The 13,857-nt window shown below is 52.2% G+C and overlaps 1 pseudogene; it reads left to right on the top strand.

The window, feature by feature from the left end:
* LOC137430908 (parathyroid hormone/parathyroid hormone-related peptide receptor-like) overlaps positions 1–13,857 on the top strand; it is an 81,745-nt pseudogene that overhangs the window by 3,826 nt on the left and 64,062 nt on the right.

Genomic DNA, 13,857 nt, shown 5'->3' with positions numbered 1-13,857 from the left:
GTGAAAATTACTTTCCAGTGGTCTGCTACTCAGTGAGATAGTCACAAGGAATACAACAACAATTTACAAGGATTCCATGGAAGGAGAGATAATGTTTACTATTAGTTTGTACGAGGTTGTTCAAGTACATGTACCATGTGGCTGTTGTTTTTTTTATTGTTTGAGAGTGCTGGGGATGTGCTCCTGATGCACCACCCCTATAGGTGAGGGTGATCATTTGGAATTTGAACAGGGTTCCGGGAATCTATCACTATGCGGGAATGCCAATACCGGGAATATTCGTCAAAAGAGACGAGACATATTTACCATCCGCCAACTAATGCTGACGGATGGACACCCAGGTTAATATCCATCCAAGCGATGGCACACACATTGATGCCTCACCGTACCTGTGAAACACCAAGATGATGCTTCATACCTGGGTCAAGATTCAAACCCAGGACAGACTGATTAGAGACAAATGTGCACAGCTCTATTCCATCCTGCCAGTCCTGCCCCATTAATATGGCAAGTTTGTTTGAGAGTTTTTTGTCTACATGACCGAGGCTTATGGAAGAGTTCGAGCAGAGTAGAAGCGAGAATGAGATCAAGGGGACGAGGAGAAGGACACATGGGGGTGAACAAGCTGCACACAAGCCCAATGAAACAAAGCAAGAAGAGGTAGGGGCAATCGGGGATGAAACAAAAAGGAACAAACTAACCGACAACTAACAAACAGAGAGGGGTGAGAGAAGGAGAGAGAGGGAGGGAATCACAATGACCAGGAAAAAGGGAGTGCTTGGGAATGGGGTTATTTAGGGTAGCAGAGATCACAAGTATGGATGGAGTAGTTGGTAGTTGTGAACCCGAGGTAGTTGTGAACAGCTGTCTTGAAGCCCTGGAGGGAGGAAGAATGGGAATGACCATACTGGGGAGGTTGTTTCCACAGGTGAGAGAAAAGAGGAAGAAATGATTGAAGGTGAGCATTGAGCCTGGATTTTAAGAGTTTAACAAGAAGAGGTTTACTGATCCAGACAGTTTGCATTCTACATAAACGTGGATGGGAGAGGGCAGAGGCAGAGGGTGCACAAGACCAACAAGGAGGAGGTAGGATACAGAGAGGCCACGAACCTGCCTGCAATGCAAAAGTAAGAGGACAAAACTGCAAAGGTTTAATGCTAAAATTACAACAAAGTGGCTGCCATTTTGCGATAGCAACAAGAAAGAGCAATCAGGGATTGCAAACCCTCGCCAGGACGTGTTTTCAGTGGTTTTTAAGGTTTTTGTGTTAAAACAAATATGGCGGCCGAACCACGTGACCAATGACATCTCGTTATTTTTTGGGGGGTTCATCATTAACATATTCATCATTCACATCATCATTTTCACATCATTCACATCATTCATCATTCACATCATATTCATCATTCACATTCACATCATCATGAACATATTTTATTCCACATGGAGAGTCCTTCACAATGAGCCATGTCTCAATTTTTTCTATGCAGCGCTTTCGGAGATATAGAGGTGAATTGTTTTTTGGTTTTTCCAAGATGGCGCCCGTACCACGTGACCTATGACGTGATAATTTTAATTTAAAAATTCTACAGGTGGAGTTGCACCAATGGTGAAAATTTCTTGTCAATCAGACCAACGGTTGCAGAGAAAATCATATTTATTCTGTGCGGACAAACAAATAGATGAAAAATCGGTCAGAGACCGAGGACTTGCCGGAATTTACTTTTTAATCGGCCATTTTGGACAAATATGGCTGCCGAACCACGTGACCGATGACGTAATCTTTTTTTCTAAACTAATTTATTCCGAGATTATGCTCAAGAAATTTCATCTTGATCGGATGAAGTTTTGTAGTTGTCGAATTTGACGTCATAATGGAGGTACCTATGACATCATCATTAACATATTTTATTCCCCATGGAGAGTTCTTTACAATGAGCCATATCTCAATTATTTATATTTAGCGCTTTCGGAGATATAAAGGTGCAAATCTTTTCGGTTTTCCCAAGATGGCGGCCAAACCACGTGACCGATGACGTCATCATTATCAATAAAATTTTTACAGGAGGAGTTGCACCTATGGTGAAAATTTCCTGTCAAAAAATTCATTTAAAAGATTTAGAATACATTAATCATGTTTCAACTGGACGTTTAACAGTTTCACTAGAGCAGGGATAAGGTGTGCATTGTTTATATCGCTGAGTTCTTTGTTGAGGAATGTGTATGTGGTGAGAATTCCTGAGTCCAGTTGGAGAGAGGCTTTGCCGTTCAGCTGGAAGCAGATCACGATGTCGCAAGGAAACCAGGATCGATTTCGCGAAGTTGGTGAGTGTATCATTTCTTCGCGGAGCCAGGGAAGGAATGCCGAAGCTGCTTAGGAGTTCCTCGTTAATGATGTTGATCAGGGTACCCGATCATCCTAAGAGCTCTTCACTGCACTCTCTCTCTCTGCTACCAGACTGGTGTGCTGTCGGGCCACTACTCCAAACCTGTGCACAGAATTCCATCAAAAGGCGAATATACACTGTGTATATGAACACAAGATCTCTGTGTGAAACACCGTCACTCTTCAATTTGCACAAAATGTAGAGGCGGCGGGATGAGCGCTTGATGACTTGCTCGACCTGCGCATCCCACTTAAGGTTCGACTGTATGGTAACAACAAGGAGTCGAAGTGTCGACACTGATTCAAGAACTTCATTTCCCATGGTAATCAAGCGGAGAGGGGAACCATTGCGTCGAAAACTGGCATGCAATACTTTGCATTTCTCAGCTTTTGTAGCACATTCTAACGAATCTATTAGACATAGATTCCAGCGGTGAACAAAATCTGAAAATCTGGTAACATGTAACCCAGTGTTACCTGCCACACGGTCGGGTTGCTGGCGACTAAACCGGCACCCCTCACTGTGACACCTGCCAGGACGAAAAACAACACCTGGCAAAGGGTGGATGAGCTTCGGTAGGTAGCCAACGGCCATCCAGTAAGGAGATGGTATCTCCTAAAAAACACCAATCTGGTTTGGACCGGTTCAAGTCATACCAAAGACTTTTAAAATGGTACGTGCTGCTCCTTGCTTGAAAACGATAGAGCACGGACCATCTCCATCGGTCGGCATCCATGGGGAGGAGGAAATTCCTCTTGAGGAAATGCCCTGCTGAGTACGGTGAGGAAAGCGGCGTCATTATGACGTATCTGGTACCCAGAGTATCCCGGAAAGTGATTGTAGTGACGACACTTCCCCCAAGCTCAGTGGCTGTGTTAAGTGTTTGTCTCATCGGTATGTGTGTGTGTGTGTGTGTGTGTGTGTGTGTGTGTGTGTGTGTGTGTGTGTGCGTGCGTGTGTGTGTGTGTGTGTGTGTGTGTGTGTGTGTGTGTGTGTGTGTGTCTCAGCTCTATTACGAGCCTTAGCGAATGTATTGTTGCGGATATGAGGATTGTATTTTTTTATTGTGTTGTATTGTATTGGAAATTGTTATGTAACATTGGTTGATTCTGGCCCCTCCTGCCTCCAGTGTTGTGTAAAGGTTAAAAGGGCGTCCCGGGAGTTAATTCCATAAAGCACACATTGAAGGACACGATAAAACCCTTGTTCAGTAGCTTATATCTTTATTATGTGTTTTAGATTAAGGCTTTGTCGTCCATTAACATGACACTCCATTGCACCAAGTGGAAAAGATAGATTCCCTTCATTCCCATTCCCAAAAACCTCCATTTCCCCTTTCGTCAATTGCCATTCGCATTGCCAACCAACAATTGCCGCCATTGACCACGAGGCAGGGTTGGGGAAGAAAGGCGGGTCCCCACCTCGTCATAGAGGGGAGGAGTGAGTCAGCCCCACTCAACCAACCACGAACAAGGGGTTGGACTTGGAGAGGGTGTAGAGAGAAACATCAAGGAGGTTCGCAAAGGTTGAGGGGCGGGGCCTATATAACCCGCCGCGGGACGTTCCCCAAGAGATGAGCTTTTACGGGATGAGCTATGACAAGAGCTGGGTTGTGAGGTCCAAGAGAAGAGATCATCCAGGGAAGCACAAAGCCTGCTATTCGTCACCTTGCTCGCCAGCAGCAGCGTCCACAGCAGCAACAACCCTCGACAGCCGTTTGGGGCCTGGACGGCGGTTTTGAGCAGGGCCGCGAAGGGACAGCGGCTGCCCAACGAGCCGATCGTGCTGCCGGACCCATTGGACTTTCCTCTCCTTCCAGCCATTCCTGCCTGCAAGTTCCCCATTCGTGTACGTGAGTTTGTTCTGTTTGTTCTGTCCTGGGTAGTCAATTAAGTCTGTATAAGCTAGTAATTTTCACTGTGTCACCTGCTTTTTCATGTCCCTGTACATAACCGTGACTGCTCCTTTTTGCTTGTGTGTGTAATAATAAATCCCGTTACTCTTCTGTACGTCTTCTTCTTCCTCTCTACATTCGGTCATTTTAGAGTTTTCCACATTGAATAGCTGTGGCGCGATCGGGCCAACGTTTGGGTGAATCGGGGAAACTGTTAGGTCGCGGGGCCTCCGCTCGGCAAATATAACATCCTTAACCGCGGACCGTAACAGTATATTTTTAAAATGTTTATGGACATGGATTGTTTATAACATTTATCTTGGCGCCTCATATGTCATTTCTCCTGGCCATGGCTTCAGGTGTGACGTGTGGTATTGTAATGCACGCTCGCCTCTAAGCTGTCTAGTCTGGGTTCAAATCTCAACCCAGCAATAAACCGTCATCCCGGCGTTTCATTCGCAGGGTGATTCTTCAATGTGTGTGCCGTCCCTCGGATGGACGTTAAAACTGGGCATCCCGTCTGCCGCAATAAATTGGTGGATGTTAAACATCTGTGTCTTTCACGAAGAGTAGGCGAGCTATCGCTAGCAACCTGAACAAATTCCAAATTCCTGTTCTAACCTTAGTCAAATGTAAGGTCTGGCCAGCTGGTTCGTGAAAGACTTGGGCCAAGCCAAACTCACAAGAATAATTGTGACTGTTAAAGAAGAGGAGGAATATTTACCCACTGCCATCTCCTTGAAAATGGCAGACATGCACATACACATGACCCCCATCGACGGCCCAGCTCATGATGTTTCTAATATAAAAAATACAAGGAATATCCCTGTATGATACGTGTTGAGTTCGTACAAATTCCTGTTGGTACTGTATAAGTGAGTGGCAGCAGTGGATATAACACAAATACGCATAAGGGCGGATGCTCCCTTTTACCAATAGATGCAAAAATCTAGTATAATCTCTCTTGAGGGCCTGGAACTAAACAATTTTTTTTATTTATAACAGCAAACAGCTCTCACTCTCACCCCCTTTCCTCGGCCCAAACATGATTAATAGTAAATATCGTCATTTTAAACTTACCTTGTACATAGACAAGCCCCAGATATGTCCTTGTAATTAGTGTTAACAAACACCCAATCCAGATACAGTGTCTCCCTCTAGGAAGTCTTCCTGAATGTTGGTAATGACGGCATCGTCTTTCCAATAGCAGACATCCATTAAATAAATCACCAAGTCTGCCATTTTCACACATGGTAATCCCGCAAGGTTGAAAGTCCACTCAGCAGCGTCCACAGCCCGTCCACAGGCTTTGCACGGTCCTACCTTGTCGGGGTTTTTGGCAGTATGGGTTGCAAGGCATCAACTTTTTTGCGCAAGTTGATCAGAAAGTTTTCCTACTCTTTCATTGTGCAGAGGTACACCCCTTTGCATTAGATACATTTCCAAGTATTTTCACCTTCTTTTAGAAACTTTGTGAGCCACTTTAAGCAACAATCCTTATCTGGCATGCATTATATACACGTTCCCTGCCCTCATGACCATTGTTGCTGGGGGTTTCTGCGCATGAATGTTGAACATTCTAAGGCAGATTACTTCCTCTAGAAAGTCATGTATTGTATGTGGTCTTCCAGAGTTTCTTGCCAAGCATCAATGAAACCGGTATCTGTGCATTTTTATTTGCAGGCCACGTGATGCGGTGGTGTTCCAAGGACGGAGCTTGGATGGTGTCTCCAGACAGAAACCAGACATTGGCTGACTACACAAAATGCATAAAGGGCATGCCGGACAGCCGAGAGATGGTATGATAATGATAAACTAGATGGTATTCATAGAATAATTACTCTGCGCAGTCAACTTGATGCAAGCCAACTGTTCTGTTTTTGAACGTTTTTCTATTTGATACAATATGGCTGCCAGACCACGTGAGCGATTATATCATAAAATTATATTCTGTAATATAATTGTTGCGTATATCACGCTCAATAAATTTCAAACTGATCAGAGTAAGCATTGTCTCTGTCGAATTATGACGTCATAATTAAGGTACCTATGACATCATCATTAACATATCTTATTCCGCAAGGGGAGTACTTTAGAACGAGTCATGTTTCAATTTTTTCCATGGAGCGGTTTCGGAGATATAGAGGTGCAGCTTTTTTTGATTTTTCCAAGATGGCGCCTGTACCACGTGACCTATGACGTCATAATCATCATTAAAATATTCTACAGGAAGAGGCGCTCCTATGATCAAAATTTCATGCCACCAACAATTTCAGAGAAAAAAAATTCATACTGATCGGATGAAGTGTTATACTTGTCGGTCTTATGACCTCATAATTAAGGTATTGATGACATCATCATTAACATATCTTATTCCCCATAGGGAGTACTTGACAATGAGCCATGTTTCATTTTTTTCCATGGAGCGGTTTGGGAGATATAGAGGTGTAACGTTTTTAGATTTTTCCAAGATGGTGCTTGTACAACATGACCTATGATGTTATCATTATATATAGTTATCATTACAAAATTATTACAAAATGTTCTCATAGTTATCATTACAAAATTATACAGGAGGAGGTGCTCCTATGGTACAAATTTCGTGTCCATTGGACAAACAGTTATGGAGGGGAAAAAAATTCATACTGATCGAATCAAGCGTTGTACATGTCGAATTATGGCGTTGAAGGAGCTGGGGCTCCCACGTCGATCGGAAGAATGGACGCGACAAAAAGCTGGAATTCATCCGAGTTGCTTTATTCAAACCAAACACTCAGGCACTCTGAAAAGCCCGTTTATCGGGCAGCAATATATATACATATTATCCAGGAGCGTTTGCCCAGGAAAGGCGAGAGGGGGCGTGGCCGAGCGGCCTGGCTGCGGCCTGGCAAGTTGAGCGCGGGCCTGCCCGGGCGTCCTGGACGAGCCCGGCATGGTGATCGCTCCGCGTCCTTGATAGGTGCAAGGCGATTGTGCAAACCCAGCGGTAGCCGCTACACACGTCCCCCCAGAATCGACTTGCACCGGCAGGGTCAATTTGAGGGGGGTCCTGATGACCCGGCCGAAGCGACCCCTGGCGGGTCGTGGGAGGGGGTCCGGTGTGGTGGTGGGCGGTCGAGTGGGGGGCACCGTGGACGGGGGGCGGCCTCGCCGCGGCGGAAGGGCCACCCGTGGTGGGTGGTCGACGTCCACGTGCGCCGGCTTGAGGCGGTCCACCGCAATCCGGTCCGACCTGCCGCCGATGTCGATGACGAACGACTTGTCGTCCCGTCGCAGCACCCGGAAGGGCCCGTCGTACGGCGGCCGGAGTGGCCCCCGATGTGCGTCGTGACGCACAAAAACGTACTCCGCTGTACGAAGTGCTGGGGGGACGTAGGACTGGGGGTCACCGTGGTGGGATGTTGGCACGGGGGCAAACCGTCGGGCGGCCTCCTGGAGGTCCGAGCGCTGGTGAGCTGCGGACCAGGGACTGGTAGCGTCGGGCACGAATTCGCCCAGGACGCGTAGCACCTGGCCATAGACAAGCTCGGCGGTGGATGCCTGGAGGTCCTCCTTGGGGGCTGTGCGGAGGCCCAAAAGGACCCATGGCAGCCGGTCGGCCCAACCGCCGTCTTGAAGGCCGGCCATGAGCGCGGCCTTCATGGAGCGGTGGAATCGCTCGCACAACCCGTTTGCTTGGGGGTGGTAGGCCGTAGTACGGTGGAGCTTGACCCCCAGGTTGCGGGCGACCGCGCCCCACAGCTCGGAGGTGAACTGTGGTCCGCGGTCTGACGAGATGTCCGCCGGTGCGCCGAAGCGGGCGACCCAGGTGGCGATGAAAGCCTGCGCCACGTCGGCGGTGGTGATGGAGACGAGGGGAACGGCCTCCGGCCACCTGGTGGTCCTGTCCACCATGGTGAGCAGGTGTGTGAACCCCCGTGACGGGGGGAGGGGGCCCACCAGATCCACGTTGACGTGGTCGAAACGTCGTTTGGGCATGGTGAAAGGTGCCAGCGGGGCCTGGGTGTGTCGGTGGACCTTGGCCCATTGGCAGGCCATGCAGGTGCTGTTCCAATCGCGGACGTCCCGACGAAGGCCGTGCCAGACGAATCGCGCCGACACCAGCTTCTGGGAAGCTTTCCGGCCCGGGTGGGAAAGGCCGTGGAGGGAGGCGAAGATGCGGCGTTGCCAGGTGACGGGCACGATGGGGCGAGGCTGGCCTTGGGAGACGTCGCAGAGCAGGACAGTGTCCGCGAAGGGGATGTCGGCCAGGCGGAGGCCCGTGTCCGCCGCCCGGAGGGCTTGCACCGTGGTGTCGGTGGTTTGGTCCGCCGCCATAAGCGCAAAGTCCACGCCCAGGTGGACCGCGTTCGCGCTGGCCCGGGAAAGACAGTCGGCCACGGCGTTGTTTTTGCCGGCGACGTGCCGGATGTCCGTGGTAAACTCCGACACGGCGGAGAGGTGGCGCTGTTGGCAGGCCGACCACGGCTCCGTGACCTTGGCCATGGCGTAAACCAACGGCTTGTGGTCGACGAACGCCGTGAAAGGTCGGCCCTCCAGGAGGTGGCGGAAATGGCGGACGGCCAGGTGTAGACCGAGGAGCTCCCGGTCAAACGTGCTGTATTTGAGCTCGTTCAGCCGGAGCTGCCGGCTGAAAAAAGCGAGTGGCTGCCAAACCCCGTTCACCCATTGCTCATGTACGGCGCCCACCGCGTAGTCGGAGGCATCCGTGGTGAGGGCGATGGGAGCGTTGAGCACCGGGTGAGCGAGCAGTGTTGCGTCGGCGAGGGCCCGCTTTGAGCTTTGGAAGGCCGCATCCATTGCTGCGGACCAGACGATGTCGTGCTTGGCCGGCTTGCCCCGGAGGGCTTCGTAGAGGGGCCGCATGAGTTGAGCAGCGCGGGGCACGAAGCGGTGATAAAAATTCACCATTCCCAGGAATTCCTGCAGGGCCTTTATGGTGCGGGGACGTGGGAACGTGGTGATGGCCTCGACCTTGGTTGGCAGCGGCACGGCCCCGTTCTTGGTGATGTGGTGGCCCAAAAAATCAACGGCCGTCGTGCCGAAGTGGCATTTGGCCGGGTTGACGATGAGGCCGTGCTCGCTGAGGTGCCCGAACAGTGTTCGGAGGTGGAGGAGGTGCTCGGCCCGGGACGTGCTGGCGACGAGGATGTCGTCCAGGTAAACGAAAAGGAACGGCAGGTCACGCAGCACGCCGTCCATCAAGCGCTGGAACGCCTGAGCCGCGTTCTTGAGACCAAACGGCATCCGCAAGAATTCGAATAAGCCGAACGGCGTGATGACTGCCGTTTTAGGGACGTCGGCCGCCCTGACAGGTACCTGGTGATATCCCCGTATGAGATCAATTTTCGAAAAAATGACCCGTCCCGCCAGACGGGCGGAGAAATCTTGGTTATGCGGGATCGGGTACCTGTCGGGGGTGGTAGCGTCATTGAGACGGCGGTAGTCGCCACACGGGCGCCATCCACCCCCCGGCTTTGGCACGATGTGCAGTGGCGAGGCCCACGCGCTATCGGAGCGCCGCACGATGCCGAGGTGCTCCAACGCGTCGAATTCGGCCTTCGCCATGGCGAGCTTGGCTGGGTCGAGGCGGCGGGCCCTGGCGTAGACCGGCGGGCCCGTGGTTGGTATGTGGTGCTCGATCCCATGCAGTACTGCGACGGCCAAAAACGTCGGCCGCGTGAGGGCCGGGAACTCCGTGAGCAGGCGAGCAAACTCGATCGCCGCCGGGACGGCGCATGCCAGCTCGGTCGGCGCGGAGCTGCTGAATGTGCATACCAGGGAGCTGAAGGTTTCGGCATTGATTAAACGACGCCATTGGACGTCCACCAGCAGTCCGTGTGCGCAGAGGAAGTCGGCGCCTAGCAGAGCCATGGGCACGTTTGCGGTTACAAATGTCCAAACAAAGCGTTGGCCGCCGAAGCAGAGGGTGACGTTGCGTGGGCCGAAGGTGCGGATGGTCGATCCGTTGGCCGCAACCAAGGAGGGGCCGCAAACCGCGGATTGCCTGTCCTGGTCAGAGGCGGGTATGACGCTCAGTTGGGCGCTGGTGTCGCACAGGAAGCGCTGTCCGGACGCTTTATCCGTGATGAACAGTAAGTTGTCCGTGTGGCCGGCGCTCATGGCTGGTAATGAACGCCGGCCCGGCCGTTTCCCGGCCTGCCGAAGGTGCACGGGGGTCGGCACGTCCGGGCCTTCTGTCCGAACCTGGCATGATAGTAACACCATGCTTGGTCAGGTGGAGGCCCCGGTCGTCGTGCTGGAGGTGGTCGGCTCGGTGTAGCATCCGCCAATTGCGTCGGCAGTTCAGTCGTCGACCGTGCCGGGCGCTCGGGCGCTATGGGTGTTGCGTCGGACGGCGGTGGGTCCCATGTCGCCGCTGCGATGCGCTGACCTGCGGCGGAGATCTTGTCGGCTTCTCTGGCAAGGGCCCGGGGATCTGTGATCGTCGTGCTTGCCAGGGCGAGGCGTACCGGGTTAGGCAGCTGACGGAGGAACAGCTCCCGGAACAGGAATGCCGGAGAGTGCTCGCCGAGCAGTGAAAGCATGTAGTCCATTCGCTCGGAAGGGCGCGTGTCGCCGAGCTCGGGCAGGTCGAGCAGGCACCATGCGCGTTCCGCTGATGGGAGGACGAAAGCGTCGAGGAGAAGCTTCTTAATCGCGCTGTATTTGTCAGCGGCTGGCGGGCTCTCGAGGAGGCTCAGGGCGCGGGCTGCGGTGGCCGAACCGAGCGCTGCTACCACATGGTGGAAGCGGGTGTCGTCGGCCGTGATGCCTCGCAGGGCGAACAGGGAATCCGCCTGTGTGAACCAAACCGCCGCGTGAGCCTCCGAGAAGGTAGGCAGTTTAAGGGCGACTGCCGTGTCCATGTCGGTAGGTCACCAATGAAGGAGCTGGGGCTCCCACGTCGATCGGAAGAATGGACGCGACAAAAAGCTGGAATTCATCCGAGTTGCTTTATTCAAACCAAACACTCAGGCACTCTCCAAAAGCCCGTTTATCGGGCAGCAATATATATACATATTATCCAGGAGTGTTTGCCCAGGAAAGGCGAGAGGGGGCGTGGCCCAGCGTCCTGGCTGCGGCCTGGCAAGTTGAGGGCGAGCCTGCCCGGGCGTCCCGACCGAGGCCTGGCAAGTTGAGCGCGGGCCTGCCCGGGCGTCCTGGACGAGCCCGGCATGGTGATCGCTCCGCGTCCTTGATAGGTGCAAGGCGATTGTGAAAACCCAGCGGTAGCCGCTACAGCATCATAATTAAGGCACCGATGACATCATCATCAACATATCTTATTCCCCATGGGGACTACTTGACAATGAGCCATGTTTCAATTTTTTCCATGGAGCGGTTTGGGAGATATAGAGGTGTAACGTTTTTTCAAGATGGTGTCTATACCACGTGACCTATGACGTCATAGTTATGAATAAAAAAGTTTATACAGGCGGAGGCACTCCTATGGCAAAATGTCATGTCAATCGGACCAACGGTTGCCGAGAAAATGAATTTTAAAAATGCAGACACGTACGCCGTACCATACGCCGTACACGCCGTACACACCCAAAAATGCAGACACGTACACCGTACACACCACGTACACACCCGAATCCCTAACCCTGATTTTTGCTTCGTGAGTGCAGGGTAATAATGTGACACCGGATTTTTGATCTTATGCAGAAATATACAGTATAATGTAGTCTGCTGAAGACCGTTAGCACCTTTAGGTTAATTTGGCTGCTGCAAACTACGTCATTCTGGGAACCAGTTCACATGGGTATTATTCAAGAAGCAAATAAAATATTGATGCTTTTCTTGCAAAGCAGAAGTAATATAAACTTTTCATTACACGAGGCCCAAATTATGGATTGTTCCTTATTCATGGAATAGCGGAGCGTTTCGTTCCATTCGAGAGGCGTTCCATTTTTCGGGTGACATAGTCACAATTTTGGTCTTCGAGGCCGGCCGATAGGCACAGTGTGACCAGAAGGGACGAGGTTCTCCTGACCACGTGGCCCTCGACTTGGTGGGGTTTGTCCGCACAATGTGGGCGCTTTCAGGATGAACTTTAGCCGGGGAGCGTTTGGGCGCCCCGGTCTGATACTGCCGCCCACGCGCAGAACAACTTGTGAGTGCACGTGGGTCCCGGCGGTCCCACTGGCCTAGCGCTACCATGTTTAGACAGCGAACTCCATCCCCGGGCACCGGCACCTACTCCCGGAAGTTTGAGAGAATAGCAGCGCCGGGCACGGTAGGACACCCGCGGAGCCCCGGTGGACCAGGGACGCGTGAGCCTACGCGTTAGCATGCTACGGCGGAATCAACGGCTTCGGCCACGGCCGGGCCGATACTCGGCCCGGTCGCACCGGAAATGGACTGGTTCGACGCCCGCGCTGGAGAGGTCGCGGGCGACTGAGATGTATTAACAAATTAATTAATTAATTTGAGACGTCCGATTTCTAGTGTTTGGAAATTTAGAAGAGCTTGACCCTAGCCTTTCCCCTGCGAGGGCAAGGAGGAACTTAACGCTTGACACTTAAGCTTAGTTTGAAGTGCACCCTGACCAGCGCTCACGGTGGGATGGCAAGGCAACCAGAAGGGACGAGGTTCTCCTGACTACGTGGCCCTCGATCTGGGAAGCGAGAGGCGTTCCATTAGTGGACGCGCCCCTCACGCCCGACTTTTGGGCGGCCCCGGCAGGCCGTTTGTTTTGACGTTCCGTGACAGGCCCCGCACCCCCACCTCGGGGCCGACATATTCGGGTGACATTCACATTCGGCGCGGGCATTCGGGTGACGTGCGGGCATTCGGTGGCATTCGGAGTTCGGGTGACATTCACATTCGGGTGACATAGTCATAATTTCGGTCTTCGAGGCCGGCCGATGGGCAAAGTGTGACCAGAAGGGACGAGGTTCTCCTGACCACGTGGCCCTCGACTTGGTGGGGTTTGTCCGCACAATGTGGGCGCTTTCAGGATGAACTTTAGCCGGGGAGCGTTTGGGCGCCCCGGTCTGATACTGCCGCCCACGCGCAGAACAACTTGTGAGTGCACGTGGGTCCCGGCGGTCCCACTGGCCTAGCGCTACCATGTTTAGACAGCGAACTCCATCCCCGGGCACCGGCACCTCCTCCCGGAAGTTTGAGAGAATAGCGGCGCCAGGCACGGTAGGACACCCGCGGAGCCCCGGTGGACCAGGGACGCGCGAGCCTACGCGTTAGCGTGCTACGGCGGAATCAACGGCTTCAGCCACGGCCGGGCCGATACTCGGCCCGGTCACACCGGAAATGGACTGGTTCGACGCCCGCGCTGGAGAGGTCGCGGGCGACTGAGATGTATTAACAAATTAATTAATTAATTTGAGACGTCCGATTTCTAGTGTTTGGAAATTTGGAAGAGCTTGACCCTAGCCTTTCCCTTGCGAGGGCAAGGAGGAACTTAACGCTTGACACTTAAGCTTAGTTTGAAGTGCACCCTGACCAGCGTCTGGTCACGTTCCCAGATCTAAACATGGTAGCGCTATGGTATTGACTGATCTGATCCTTGTAATCATGTAATGCAATGAAAAATGAGCAAACCTGCATGCA

Source organism: Myxine glutinosa, chromosome 7 (assembly GCF_964187855.1).
Source record: "Myxine glutinosa chromosome 7, kmMyxGlut1.1, whole genome shotgun sequence".
Lineage (NCBI taxonomy): Eukaryota > Metazoa > Chordata > Myxini > Myxiniformes > Myxinidae > Myxine > Myxine glutinosa.
This window is presented reverse-complemented; position numbering and strand designations above follow the sequence as displayed.